Below are 16,617 nucleotides of genomic sequence, written 5' to 3'. Positions count from 1 at the left end.
ATTTCTCAGGGCACCTGGTGGCTCTTCGTTAAGCATCCGACTCCTGATTTTGGCTCAAATACTGATCTTGGGTCCTGAGATCAAGCCACACATGAGGCTCTGTACTCCGCTTGGAATCTGCTTGAGATTCTCTCTTTTTTTCCCTCTCTCTCTCTTTCTCTCTGCTCCTCCCCACACCCACTTGCTCTTGCTCTCTCTAAATAAATAAATAAATAAAATATTTTTTTAAAAAGAATATTTCTGCTAGTAATTTATGAATTCATTTTTTTTTGCAAATTACCTAAGAACTACTATGACAATAATCTGTGAAGTCAGTAAAATAATGTGTCAGAAGGAACAAGTCCTACTTTCACTCTTCTCTTTACATAACTTCTTCAGAAAAGACAACTTCTGTGAAGAGGGAAGTGAAAAGCCAAATGTCACAAATCAAATAAGAACATGTAAAAGGAGGGTACCACCTGACCAACTTCACTCTATTTCTAACAAGAGAGGGTAAACTAAAATTTATTATTTATTATTTTTTATTTTATTTTTTTATTTCTTATTTTTGTTAAAACTTAAATTTAAATTGACAAATAATCACCTCGGATTTTCTTGTAGATTTAAGATTAGATAAATGACCAGCCTCCATTAATGAGATTCATTGATCATTTATGTTTATTTCAAAGCCTCAAGGTAAAATAAAATACAAATTATCTGTATTATGAATAAGTTTAGATACTATTCATAGACATCTTTAATGAAATGGAAGACTAATGCTACCCAACCTAAGTAACATATGCCTCTTACCTTAGCAACTTCAGACATAATGTTCTTAGCCTCTCTTTCTTTGTATGTACTACAGTGTTTTAAATATTACATAGTACCTTATAGAACGAACTAGTTTATAGTGTAAACTTTAGTAAATATTTGTTCTGGATTGATCATTAGTTTTAGTAAATAGGAGGTATATTTTAAAATAAGACATGAATTCTGAAAAAGGATGGCTTCAGTCTTTGATTCACTAACTAATGACCCAAGATTTTCCCATCAGCAGCATGCTGGCATTCCATGCTTAGGTTTATTGCTTCTTAGTCCCAAGATGATGGGTGTGAATTCAGGAATCAGAATTTCATTTAAAAACAGAAGAAATGGGTGAAAGAATAAAATTCATTTCTACAAAAGCTCTCTTTTATCAATGAAAGAAAACATTTCTGGGAATTGTCAAGCAGACAGACTCTCTCTTCCAATGTTTCATTGGTAAGAATGGGTGATATGGGTGTCATTAGCTGTACAGAAACCATGAATAACAATACACAAAACAGAACAGAATAACTATTATTGTTTACACCAATCATAGCACACACCCAGCATGGAATATAGCTGCTTTCTAGAAAAAAAATAAGGTTTTGTTCACCAAGAAAGGGATTTGGGGATTTGTGGAAACAATAGTAAGAAATTAGACACCGGAAAGAGGGATTGATTCTGAAAAGAGGTTAAACAAAGACAGCCAAAACAATCCCTTGGACATGGACTACTTGTTGGAGAGTAATGGGGGAAAGGGCAGCTCAACATTGGCAACAGTGTGATTGAGCCTTAGCAACAATATAGTAGTTGTTTTGTTTTGTTTTTCTTGCAAATATCTCTAGAATTCTATCCATTCCTTGCCCCCTACAATGGTGTTGAATTTCTAAGTTAGGACATTTTACTAAGTGCCTGTATAACTTCATTTTCGTTTGTTCCAAATAATCGAAACCAGGGGGAAAAGGGATTAAACAAATTATGATCTTATTTTTCTCACATTAATAAAAATATTAGAATAGATTAGTCCAGATTTGTTAATATAGTTCCATGGTGACATCAGGAAGTTGGTCTCATCATTGTGTTCTGCTATACCATTTGTAAAGTTACATGACTCTCCATGTTCTCAATTGGGATGCAATCATAATTGGGAAGGGCCAAAAGACAAGCCATCCCTGTATGCCCCCTCTCTACAAGCACTGTACATTACAATGTATAAATCTAGTAAACTAGCAAACCTATTCCCTGGTATCCTGAACATTAAGACTCTACTAGTTTTATAGGAAAGAAGTATAAATCCCACCTTTTACAATCAAGACTTTAATTATGTAATTGTCAGAGTTCATTTTTCATCCTTATGTAATTTTTTATACCTTCGAAAACTATTTTGTCTTAAAATTGTTTATGTCTTGTTTCCCTCACTGTATGTGGGCGCTTTTGCTCAAATTCAATCTCTTCTTCATCTCTATATCTTTTTCAGTGCTTTATATCATCAATATTTGCAGATAGTTTTTCTTTTTAAAAAATCTATAGTTGCCTTCTGTCATCACTAGATGGCAAATTTGCACTGTTGGCTTGTGGGACCAATTGAATTTATTCTCCTTTTAAGTCTTGAGGAATTAGATGAGATAAATGAAAATTAATAGTTCAGTACAGCAAAAGTGAAATATATGTCATATTAGATCTAGACAAGGTTTAGTGTCAAAACTGGAGATTGGTACAAACATGGCAAAAACAGAAAACAGTCCACAGACTTTTCTGGAGGATGGAAAGGAGGTACCATTATGCTTCTATGGCAAACATAGCTGATGTCCTTTGCATAATATTTATAGTTATTGCATATGCATCAAAATATAAAGCAGAGTATTGCTTGTGCTAAAGAGAACAATTTTCCACACAGGTTGTGATAAAGATATAAGCAATAAGCTAAGTTGAGTTAGATATTCCCCAAATTATCAACTTTCCAAGTTGGCATACAAAAGTAAAATGATAAAAAAAAAAAAAAGTAAAATGATTAGTTTATATCATTTTTATTTCTTCATCTAGTCAAATTGTTTCCACGTTTTTTTTTAATGAAAGATTGGTAGGGAATATGTTAATCTTGACACAAGAAAAATCAAGAGATGTTCCCATATCATAATTTTAATTTATATTTTATTGTGCCCATCTTCTCAATAAAGTTGAAATATCATAAAGGCAGAACTATTCTTGTTTTGTTCACCTGTGCTCCCTAAGTCTAAGACAGAACCTGGCATGCAACGGAAAGTTAATACATTTTACAAAACATCAATTAAGTTTGAAACAGAAGTCTTTATATTGATTAATGCAATTTTTCTTGATCTTTTACAGACCTCATTAAGCTATTAAAAAACTTCAAATAGTCATCAATTCAAATACTTTTGAGGTAAAATTGGCACTTCCCTTATGTTTGCATTTACCTATAAATAGGATAAACTACCAATTAAAATGAATTTACTATTAAAATGATATTAAATAGTAAATTCATTTTAATGCTCATGCCATTAGATTTTAAAATTAATGAAATCTCACTTTATAAATTATCTTTCTTATTTCTTCTTTTGAGTTATTTTAGATCGATATGCTTTAAATGTTGTGTTTAATCTTTTAAAAAGTGAGTTACCCTTCTCTTTCTAATCTGATGGGACATATGATAAATAATAATGAACGCACCAAAAAAGTAGTTACATATATTAGGAAATATGTCTAACTTGAATCCTAGCTCTTCAATACGTATGTATTTGTTAATAACTAACTTAATATCTTAATATAGCACTAAAGAAAATGAATATTTTAAACATTTTATTTATTTATTCATAGAAACACACACAGAGAGAGAGGCAGAGACACAGGCAGAGGGAGAAGCAGGCTCCATGCAGGGAGCCTGATGTGGGACTCGATCCCGGGTCTCCGGGATCACACCCTGGGCTGGAGGTGGCGCTAAACCCGCTGAGCCACCAGGGCTGCCCAAGAAAAAGAATTTTGAAAGCATTATCAAAGTCATATTCAAAAATTATTTTATTATTTACATGCCATTTACAAGAAAACTGAGTCCTAACAGGTCACATAATTTCCATTTCAGTGAGCAGGTGGACAGTAACCTTACATGACAGACTTCATAATTTCCTTAAATTCAACTAATCCTACCCTTATATTACCCAAGTGTAACTTGTAGGATGGGACTAAATATTGCAGAGTAATATTCAGTTTTGAGAGTTTCAAGAGTCAATTTCAATATGTCTATAATTCATTGAAAGTTTAATTATCTCGGAAACACTCTATTTATTGCAGCTATCTTTATATAAGGTGATAGTCCAAATGCATTGATTCTTTTACATAATTGTTCATGATAGAGAGAGTTGACCATGATATACTGTTGCAAGAGATTTATGTGATAGCATTTCTAATAGTTCTGCAGAGGAGAGTTTTGTTATTTGTGTATATTTTTAATTTAGTTTCTTTAAAGTTTTTATTTAAATTCCAATTTGTTAGCATACAGCGTAATATTAGTTTCATGTGTACAATATTGGTTCAACATGTTCATACAACACCAGACTCATCACAACTGCACTCCTGAATCCCCATCATCTATTTAACCCATTCTTCCACCCACCTCCCCTCTGGTAACCATCAATTTGTTCTCTATTAGTAAGATTTTGTTTCTTAGTTTGTCTCTCTCTTTTTTCCATTTGCTCATTTGCTTCTTAAATTTTACATATGAATTAATTCACATGGTGCTTGTCTTTCCCTGGTTTATCTCTTTCCCTTAGCATAATACCCCAGCTCTATCCATGTTGTTGCAAATGGAAAGACTCATTTCTTTTTATGGCTGAGTAATGTTCCATTATCTATCTATCTATCTATCTATCTATCTATCTATCTATCTATCGAGAGAGTATTGAGTATTACTCAATTGGGTAATGGAGTAATATTCCATATATATATATATATACATTATACTTCATATACATATATATGTATACATATACATATATACATATACATATACATATATGTATACATGTATACATATATACACATATAATGTTCATATATATAAATGAATGAACAAATAAGGTCCATATATATATATATGTGTGTGTGTGTGTGTGTATATATATATATGGTCCATATATATATGGACCTTATTTGTCCATTCATCTATCACTGGACATTTGGGCTATTTCATAAATTGGCTATTGATGATGTTACTATAAATATCAGCGTGTATGTATCCCTTTGAGTTAGTATTTTTGTATTCTTTGGGTAAGTAAAATTGATGGATTATAGAGCAGTAGAGTAGTTCTAGTTTTTAAATTTTTGAGGAACCTCCATATTGTTTTCTAGAATGACTACACCAGTTTGCATTCCCACCAATAATTCATGAATGTTCCTTTTTTCTCCATATTCTGGCTAAGATCTGTCATTTTTTGTGTTGTTCTTTTTTAGTCATTCTGATAGGTGTGAGGTGGTATCTCATTGTAATTTTGATTTGCACTTCCCTGATGCTCAGTGATGAACATCTTTTCTTGTGTCTATTGGCTCTCTGTACGGCTTCTTTGGTAAATGTCTATTCCTGTCTTCTGCCCATTTTTAATTGGATTATTCATTTGGGGGATGTTATATAAGTTCTTTATATATTTTGGATACTAAAGTTTTATCAGATCTGTCATTTGCAAATATCTTCTCCCATTCTGTAGGTTGCCTTTAGTTTTGTCAATTGTTTCATTCACGGGCAAAAACTTTTTATCTTGATAGGTCTCAATAGTTTATTTTTGCTTTTGTTTTCTCTGTCTAAAGAGACATATCTAGAAAGAAGCTTGTATGACTGAAGTCAAAAGGGTTACTACTTGTGCTCTCTTAAAGGATTTTTATAGTTTCAGATATCACATTTCGGAATTTAATCCATTTTTAATTTATTTTTGTGTATGGTGTAAGAAAGTGATCCAGTTTCATTATTTGCATGTTGCTGTCCAGTTTTCCCAACACCATTTGTTAAAGAGACTGTCTTTCCCACTGGATATTCTTTCCTGCTTCCTCTGAGATTATTATTTTTTAAATCACATTTGTAGCAAATAATTTAATCTTAAAAATAAGGGATTTTTTTTCTCTTGGTCTCCATTGATCTGTATAATTATAGTTTAATTACTATGGAAAGTTCTCTTTTTTTAAGGTATCTAGGGCTTATGTGATTTTGGAATTTTAATAGTGTTGAATACTGCAGTTTCTTTTGATATATATAACAAGTCATTAATCAGTCAACTATTCAATGAAAAGCAAAATTCATGCTAAGTAATGAGGCCAACATCTTAGAGTGGATTTTCTAAATTCGGAATAATAAGTAAGGATGCATTTAGTATGGAGTCTACTAGAGATTCTCTCTTGCCCCTCCCACTCGTGGTCTCTCTCCTTCCCTCTCTCTTTCTCTCTAAAGTAAATAAATCTTTGGGGGAAATGTGTGTTTTTAATATTTTAATAATATTATTGAATGCTTCAAAAATTTTTTGCTATTACTATCATTAGTAGAATATAAGAATGCCAGTATGTGAGTATCCTTTTCTAAATGAACTATTATTAATCTTTTGTTTTTTAATCTTTTATGTTTTGCTAATCTGATTGAAAAAAAACTTATTTGTTTTAATTTGTATTTTCTAACTTTTTATGAGTTGAAAAAACTATCCATATTAATTAGCCATCACTTTTCTGTAAATTTCTTATGTTTTTGCCAATTTAATTGGTTTATAAGAATTTTCTTACTATTTTTTTAGGCAGCTTCATTATTAATGGCATTTCTTTTCTTTAAATGAATATTTCTGTCACTAGTTTTTCATAATAAAGAAGTGTTTCATTTTTATGGAGTCAAATCTGTCTTTCATGATGTGGTATCTTTTTTTTAATTAAGATCATTTTTTGCTAATATCATAAATATTTGTCTACATTTTCTTCTAAAAAATCCTAGTTTTTTTTCCCCCTCACTTTTATTCATAAATTCTTAAATAATAAATTATTTTCCAGTGGGATGTAAGGTAGTGATTATCTCTCATGTTCTTTTTTTTTTTTTTTGTCCAAAGAGATTTCCTAAAATTAATTAATAACTAAGCTATACTTTCCCCACATTTAAAATACCACTTTAGGGATCCCTGGGTGGTGCAGCGGTTTAGCGCCTGCTTTTGGCCCAGGGTGCGATCCTGGAGACCCAGGATCAAATCCCACGTTGGGCTCCCAGTGCATGGAGCCTGCTTCTCCCTCTGCCTATGTCTCTGCCTCTCTCTCTCTCTCTCTGTGTGACTATCATAAATAAATAAAAATTTAAAAAAATAAAATGCCACTTTATTTGCAAACCTAATTTTTATTTCTGTATATATATATTGTTGCCTTCACTCTGTTCAACTAATATACTTCTCTATTCCTGAACATTATTTTCAACATTGTGACTTAACAGGACAGGCAGTCTACCCGTTTGCCTGCTATCAATGTTGAAAATATTGAAATATTTTTAGTTAAAAAAGTATCAGCCCCACAACAATATGGTTCAAACATCACTTACCATGATATGTTGACTGTAAGGCATTGCATATAGTGAAAACTTTGCTGCTAGCATTTCAGCCCACAAGTCACTATATAAATAACAGATAGACATTATGTTCAGGGGCCAATTACAACACTTCTGTCAGTGGTTACTGCACACTTAATTAGCACATATAGAGACAGCAAAGTTGCCCCTTTATCTTACATTTACATAGGCAAAGCCTGTGTGTGTATGTACCAAAAGTAGCTGCGTTGCCTCTATTTTTCAATGACAAACTCACACGACATTTTACAAAAATGGTCAATCAAAAGAGTTAATTAGCCAGTAAAGGTGAAGTGCACCAAAGAAACTGAAAATTATGCTGGAAGTGAAACTGTGTTTAGATGTGAAAATGGTGACAATAAAACAAATATAGGGAGAGACTTAATATAATTAAGAGATTAATATAAAAAACAGGCAATTCATATATTTTCTTCATAAACATCTTTCCCCCTCATCTGTAAACTTTTAGTCAAAAATATTTTTGAGCATCTATTATGTGTCATCCATCATTCAAAGTGTTGAAAATTGGGGATCTCTGGGTGGCTCAGCGGTTTAGCGCCTGCCTTCGGCCCAGGGTGTAATCCTGAAGCCCCGGAATCAAGTCCCAAATCAGTCTCCCTGCATGGAGCTTGCTTCTCCCTCTGCCTGTGTCTCTGCCTCTCTTTCTCTCTGTGTGTCTCTCATGAATAAATAAATAAAATCTTTTTTAAATAAGTGTTGAAAATGTGGTTTTATTTAATAAAAGGTTTCTGATTCATGAAATGCATTATTTAGCAAATTTTGAAAATCTAGAGAAAAACCAAGAATATATCCCTATCTCATGCTATATGTCAAAGTAGAGTACAAAAGGACTCTGGTGATAAAAACATACAGGAAAGGAACAGAAAAATAGAAGTAAAAAATTCTAAGTTGGAAACCTATTTATAAATGCAAAGTGAGACAAATTATTGAAAAAATATCTATCGTATTTTTAAAACATAAGAAGTAACTCAGTTTTATACTAAAATAGCATTTAAAAAGAAAACAAATGAGGACACCTGGGTGGCTCAGTGGCTGAGAGTCTGCCTTTGGCTCAGGGTGTGATCCCGGTCCTGGGATCCAGTCCTGCGTGGGGCTCCCTGCATGGAGCCTGCTTCTCCCTCTGCCTATGCTTCTGCCTCTCCTTTTGTGTCTCTCCCATGAATAAATAAATGAAATCTTTAAAAAAATGAATAAACAAAACAAACAAAACAGAATACGACCTATAAATACAGAGAACAAACTGATGGTTGCCTGAAGGGAGGGGAGAGGGGGATGGGCAAAATGTGTTAGAGAGTGGGAAATACAGGTCCAGTTATGGAATGAGTAAATCATGGGAGTAGAAGGTACAGCATAGGGAATATACTCAATGGTACTGCAATAGGTTGCATGGAGACTGATGATAACTATTCCTGTGGTGAACACAGATTAATGTATAGAGTTGTTGAAGCACTATGTTCTTTCTACTCCAGCAACTGATGTAACATTGCGTGTTAACTATACTCTCTCAATCAACACACATATAGACATTTACACACACACGTGTGGCATATTTTCCTAGGTACCAAAAAGGGGAAACCTTAGAAAGACAATTCTTAAATCGGGGTTTGATTTATTTTGGTAAAACATCAAATCCAAGACATCATCTGGAATTGACTTATTGATAAAATTGACTGATTTGAAAAGCAATGTCTTTTGCTTCTCAAGTATTTTGCCATTGATTTATGTTTATAATGAAAAAGATCCTAAAACTTGTTACACAAGATTCAATTTTTCCTACTATTTATCACTGAAGCAGAGTTATTTTGATTCACATTTCAAAATGGAAACTTTAATGCCTTAATTAAATATCTTTCAAAAGAAAAATTTTGATAGTCATCTTTCAATGAATATATGAGGTAGATTGTATTTAATTTTTCCTCTACATGCCCAGGATTGGTTTATGGGTATGGAGATCAAGAATAATCCCTACCCACAAGAAAATTGGTCTCTAACATTTTTTTTTTTTTTTTTGGTCTCTAACATTTTAAATGTAAGAAAAGGCACTTTTCTTATCTTTAACCAGGATTAAATATGACTATTTTATATTTAAAAATTTCTTGTTAGATCTTTCTCTTTTTCACATTTTAATCAACTATGAGAATTTATTATTATCTCCTGACATTCCTTCATTATGTAATGTGATTAATTCTTCACAATAAAGATGTAATGAAAAAATCTTTAAGACTGCAAATTCATTATTACTTTATTCAAACGAATCCTTAAAAGGTAAAGGCAAAATAGATTAATTAATTCATATTAATTGATCAGTATATTGATAACTCTTAAATTACTATTCTTTGTCTATTGAGAGAGTATATATATATCAGCATGTATGGTATTTTTAAAATTTCTATAAGAATCTTTAATGAAAATTAATATGTCCTTTGTAAAAAGTCTGAGCAGACCTTCTATGAGATTGACATACTAGATAATATAAATATGAAATTTCAGATGAGCTGTGAAAAAGCTTAATCAGTTACAAACAAATAAAAATGCAATTATTTAAAATAATACTTGTGTACAGCCCTCATTGCACTTCCTACAGACTAACTTCTGTATCTTCAAAGAAAGATATCTAAAGTAACTTCAAAGAAGGGTAACTGTAAAGGTAAAGTATTTCATATTAAGTTTACATTGAAAAAAATAATTGTTCTGATTATTACAATCACATGTAAATCATTATCATAATTTATTCTATCATATACTGGTAACAATTTACCATTCAATGTATAAAACACAACCTCTCTTTTCTTAAATGTTTTTTGGTGATCAAGAATTTACTCCAGTTAAAAATAAAAAAGTTTGGGCAGCCTGGGTGGCTCAGGAGTTTAATGTCACTTTCAGCCCAGGATATGATCCTGGAGACCCAAAGTCCCACTTTGGGCTCCTTTCATGGAGCCTGCTTCGCCCTCTGCCTGTGTCTCTGCCTCTCTCTCTCTCTCTCTCTGTCTTTGATGAATAAATAAATAAAATCCTCAAAAAATAAATAAATAAATAAATAAATAAAATAAAAAAGTTTAAAGTTTGTGACCAGTTCCAGAATATTATGATCATTTAGGATAGATTAAATTATAAATAATGATCAGTTCATATTTTAAAAATGATAAGAATATACTTCTACTGATAATCCAATTTAAAGAGACTAAGAGATCACAATTAACAATTCCCTTTCTTAATGATTAAGATGTTGACATAAGTTATGCTGATTCTCTTTTTTAAAGCTAAAACAGATTCCTGGGTGGCTCAGCGGTTTAGCGCCTGCCTTCCGCCCAGGGTGTGATCCTGGAGACCCGGGATCGAATCCCCACGTCGGGCTCCCTGCATGGAGCCTGCTTCTCCCTCTGCCTGTGTCTCTGCCTCTGTGTGTGTGTGTGTGTGTCTTTCATGAATAAATAGATAAAATCTTTAAAAATTTTTTTAAAAGTAAGAAAAACTAAATAGTCTCCCAGTATTATAATGTAGACAGTTGTAACATGTGTCTTCATAATTATGGTAGGCTTTTATGTATCAAGTACTTCAAAATAATTAATTCAATTAATCCCCTATCTTCACAAAAAAAAATGCAATCAGGTATAAAGTGTAGTTTGCTGAGGAAACCATTACTTAATATTCTTCAGTGGTGCTTTACTTTTCTGGTTTTTCTCATCCTCTCCCAGTGAGCATCCCTTTAAATAGGCTGCATAGACACGGGGCTTTTTTTTTCCTTTTATTTAAAGACTTTATTTATTCATTCATGAGAGACACAGAGAGAGGCAGAGACATAGAAGCAGCAGGTGCTAGAAAGCACCTAGATATCCTTCAAATCATCCTGAAAACCTACGAATTCGGCCTGAGATTTAAAGAGAGAACAGCTGGAACGCTACAGAGAGAAGGGTTTTCATTCTAACAAGGTAGGAAGGCAAAAAAAAAAAAAAAATTAGAAAGAATCCAGTGGGGGAGGCCCCCCACCCCCCTGCAAGGAGCCGGGCTAAGGCCGGGCAGCAAAAGCCCCCGGGACAGGAGAGCCCAGCCCCGGAGGAGCAGGAGCCTTAACAATCTCCGCGGATCCTTCCTGGGCAGAGCAGCTCTAGCAGGGAGCGCCCAGGGGACAGCACAGCACACGCTGCGGGCGCTGGCGGCAACGGGGCGGAGCAGGGCCCGCGAGGCCTGCGGGGCGCCGGTCGGTCGCGGGGCTCGGCGGGGCTCGGCGGGAGCTCGGCGGGGGCTCGGCGCGGGCTCGGCGCGGGCTCGGCGCGGGCTCGGCGGGGCTCGGCGGGGGCTCGGCGGGGCCTCGGTGCGGGCTCGGCGGGGCTCGGCGGGGGCTCGGCGCGGGCTCGGCGGGGCCTCGGCGCGGGCTCGGCGGGGCTCGGCGCGGGCTCGGCGGGGGCTCGGCGCGGGCTCGGCGGGGGCTCGGCGGGAGCTCGGCGGGGGCTCGGCGGGGCTTGGCGGGGGCTCGGCGGGGCTCGGCGGGGACGGGTCCCAGCCTGCTGCCTCCTGCCTCCAGGGGCCCCAGGCCTGCAGGTCCGCCCCGCGCAGGGCTGCGGCTGTATTTCCTTGGAAGCGGTTGTGATCTCTCCTTTTTCATTTGTGATTTTATTAATTTGAGTCTTTCTCTTTTGTTTTTAATAAGGCTGGCTAACGGTTTTCTACCTTATTAATTCTTTCAAAAAACCAGCTCCTGGTTTTCGTGATCTGTTCCACAGTTCTTCTGGTCTGGATTCCATTAGGTTCTGCTCGAATCTTCATTGACTCTCCTACTCGGCTTGGTGTAGGTTATATTTGCTGTTCTTTCTCCGGTTCCCTTAGGTCCAAGGTTAGCTTGTCTATTTGAGTTTTTTCCAATTTTTTGAGGGATGCTTCTATTGTATCTCCCTCTTAGGACTACTTTTGCTGTATCCCAATGTTTTTGAACAGTTGTATCTTCATTCTCATTAGTTTCCATGAATCTTTTTAATTCTGCTCTAATTTCTTGGTTGACCCTTTCATTTTTCAGCAGGATGTTTGTTAACCTCCATGTGTTTGAGCGTCTTCCAAATTTCTTCTTGTGATTGCATTCAAGTTTCAAAGCATTATGGTCTGAAAGTATGCAGTCTTTTGGTATTGGTTGAGACCTGATTTGTGACCCAGTATGTGGTCTATTCTGGAGAAAGTTCCATGTGCACTTGAGAAGAATGTGTATTCAGGTGCATTTGGCTGTAAAGTTCTGTAAATATCTGTGAAATCCATCTGGTCCAGTGTATCATTTAAAGCTCTCGTTTCTTTGGAGATGTTGTGCTTAGAAGATCTGTCATTTGCAGAAAGTGCCGTGTTGAAGTCTCCCAGTATTAGTATATAAGTGTGTCTTCACTACGGTTATTAATTGATTGATATACTTGGCAGCTCCCACATTTGGGCCATAAATATTCATGATTGTTAGGTCCTCTTGTTGGATAGATCCTTTAAGTATGATATAGCGTACCTCTTCATCTCTTACTACAGTCTAGGATAAACTGTAATTTATCTGATATGAGGATTGCTACACCAGCTTTCATTTGTGGACCATTTGAATAGAAAGGGATGGAATACTTCCAAACTCATTTTATGAGGCCAGCATCATCTTAATTCCAAAACCAGACAAAGACCCCACCAAAAAAAAAACAATGAAACTGAAGAAAGAGAAATTAAGGAGTCAATCCCAATCACAATTGCACCAAAAAGCATAAGATGCCTAGGAATAAACCTAACCAAAGAGGTAAAGGATCTATACCCCAAAAACTAAAGAACATTTCTGAAAGAAATTGAGGAAGACACAAAGAGATGGGAAAATATTCCATCATGGGTTGGAAGAATTAATATTGTGAAAATGTCAATGCTACCCAGGGAAATTTACACATTTAATGCAATCCCTAACAAAGTACCATGGACTTTATTCAGAGAGTTGGAACAAATAATTTTAAGATTTGTGTGGAATCAGAAAAGACCCCCAATAGCCAGGGGAATACTAAAAAAGAAAACCAGAGCCGGGGGCATCACAATGCCAGATTTCAGGTTGTACTACAAAGCTGTGATCATCAAGACAGTGTGGTACTGGCACAAAAACAGACGCATAGATCAATGTAACAGAAGAGAGAACCAAGAAATGGGTCCTCAACTCCATGGTCAACTAATATTCAACAAAGCAGGAAAGAGTATCCACTGGGAAAAGGACAGTCTCTTCAATAAGTGGTGCTGGGAAAGTTGGACATCCACATGCAGAAGAATGAAACTAGACCACTCTCTTACAACATACACAAAGATAAACTCAAAATGGATGAAAGATCCTACTGTAAGACAAGAATCCATAAAAATGTGGTCTGTGTATACAATGGTATATTACTCGGCCATTAGAAATGACAAATATCCACCATTTGCTTTAAAGTGGATGGAACTGGAGGATATTATACTGAGAAAAGTAAATCAATCAGAGAAGGACAGACATATGGTTTCATTCATTTGGGGAATTTAAAATACAGTGAAAGGGAAAAAAGGGGGAAAGAAGAGAAAATGAGTGGGAAATATCAGTGAGGGTGACAGAAAATGAGAGACTCCTAATTCTGGGAAACAAACAAGGGGTAGTGGAAAGGGAGATGGGTGGGGGGATGGGGTGACTGGGTGATGGGCTCTGAGGGGGCACTTCACGGGATGAGCACTGGGTGTTACACTATATGTTGGCAAATAGAACTCCAATGAAAAATATACAAAAAAATTTAGAAAAATCCTAGAGTTGTAGGATATGCTCTCACTTCATTGCCTCTGTAAAGGATCGCATTTCCTTTCTTCTAAGATGTGTACAAAAAAGAGAAAGATTTTGATAATAAACTTTATACATTTCTTTTCAAAAAATTAAACAAAATTAAAATAAATGGATTTTTGCATCTGAATTGCGTTTCTGATTTTAATTTTTTGAGAACTTTCTTTTTCCTTAGTAAAATCACCAAGAAGACTTAATTTACATTGATTACTCTATTTTAATTAATATATCAGAATTATAAATAAATCAGAACAGGTTATTTCAACTTATTCTTTTTTTTTACTCTGGTCATTTTAAAAAATGACTTCCTTTTTAGTAGTGAACAGGGCACTAATTATTTGTCACTTTAATCATCATTATTACATGAAAGAAAAAGACTATATTTTAGTTGTATATGATTTTAGTTTTCTCCTGCTCCATTCCAAACTATTGAAAAGATAGATTAATAATAAAATAGTCTAAGTCTTAAGAGTCAGAGTCAGAAATCAAGCACGGTGTCACTTTGCATATAAACCATGTACATTTATAAATTTCACATTTGACAAAATATCACTCATTATTTCATCCTACTATTATGCTTACATTATTTAAAAAGAAAAACACAGAATTTCCCATTTACCATTCTGTCAAAAATATAGATGAACATTTTGTTCAAAATAACTAGTAGCAGGAAATATTAAAGTACTTTTCCCCCATGTTTTCCCTTGACAATATTATTTGTCAGTAAATGGGTATTGGTTTAATCGTGCTTGTATTTAGCACGCAATATTCTGAATTGCTATAAATAATCATTGTGATTATAAACTCTACTTTCTCCTTCTTAGCTAATTAGTGTAATATTTGACTAAGTATGCATATATTATTTGTTTATTGTACAGTAGATTGGATTTACAGATACAACTTTTAAGCATATGCACAATTTTTGTTTCAGTACAATTTAAATGAAGATGTAAGGCAAAATATTTCTAAAACACGATTTATCTTCATTCATCTGCATAGTATTCTGCAAGTGGATGACTAAGTTATATCACTGTATTTTTCCACTTTATATCACTTCAGTATAACTCACTTTTATCTTCCTTTCAACTGGAAAATATTGGCTAAATATACTATTTCACAATTTGTGTAAATCACTTTGATATTAATTTCCAAAGGTTAATTATCTTGAGTGATTAATCAGGGTATTGATGTATTAAGATTTTTATGGGCACGTGTATCCATTAAGTTCACAGAAAGGAAACCCATTCTGCAGACCTAAACTGCTCAGATACTGTAAGCAGACATGAGAATAAAAGATGAGATTACTGCTTAAATCTATCGCCACCACAATTTAAATGAATCAAAATTCTTGCACTATTTTCAGAGGATTTTCATATATATTGCTTCATTTGATCTTTATAACACTTTTTAAGTTAGGCAATGCATTTTTGTCCTTCTAGGTTAGAGACTCAAAGAGAGGATATAAGTATCTTGATAAAGGTCACACTGCTAATCAGTTGAGCAGCAAGCACTTGTTCTATGGTCTATTAAGATTCAGTATCATAGCTAGCATCACTATCGTCAATTGTGGAAGATATAGTTATGATTTTTGCATGTGCTGGTGTGTCCTTTATTTGCAAAAAAAAAAAAAAGAAAAAAAAAGCTCAAGAGCAAAAAGCTCTGATTTAGGATACAGAAGAGTAAAATAAAAATCTAAAAACATAACTAGATACACTTCAGAATTACAAGAAAATTGTCTAGTGGATATTTACATTCACTTTTAACTTTAATAAAGATAACTTTAGGATTATAAGGATGAAGTCTTATTTTTACACATGTGGAATGGAAAAATACATCAAATTCTTAATCTATTTTATGAAATGGATAATGAAAAGAAATGCTTGCAGTTAAATTAGGTATTCTAGCCTTATAATTCATTGTATGAGAACAATATAATCAAGAAGTTATCTATTATCATCAGTGATATGTTACAAAGTTGATATAATTTGTAAAATTCCTGACATTCCTTTTTATTGAGATATACTGTGTTACCAAACTTTCTTCCTGTGAAGTAATAATAGGTGAGACTCCCAATTTAAAATATTTCTTTTTTTATTTATATTTCACTTGACCTCTTGAGTAGCAAAAGGTAAAATTAGTCACAATATCATTCTAATAACATAATCTTAATTTCTAAGCTATTTCTGTTTATAATTTGCTTATAATGATAAATTAAATTGTTTTTAACCAAGTTTCTGCCATTCTGTAGAATGTATAATAATAAAGTGAACTTAGATCCAGAAATGAACAACGGAAAACTTATAAGACAAACATCACTTGTTTGTAGCCATTATGTGCATTTTGTGCTACTGTGTTTAAATATCACCTCATTTTCAAATTCCCTTTCTCTGTTTTGACCTTTTAGATGGTCTATTATTTGAAAATATAATAAATTTACAGG

The sequence above is a fragment of the Vulpes lagopus genome, chromosome 15, assembly GCF_018345385.1.
Source record: "Vulpes lagopus strain Blue_001 chromosome 15, ASM1834538v1, whole genome shotgun sequence".
Taxonomy (NCBI): Eukaryota; Metazoa; Chordata; class Mammalia; order Carnivora; family Canidae; genus Vulpes; species Vulpes lagopus.
Note: the sequence above shows the minus strand (reverse complement) of the source record.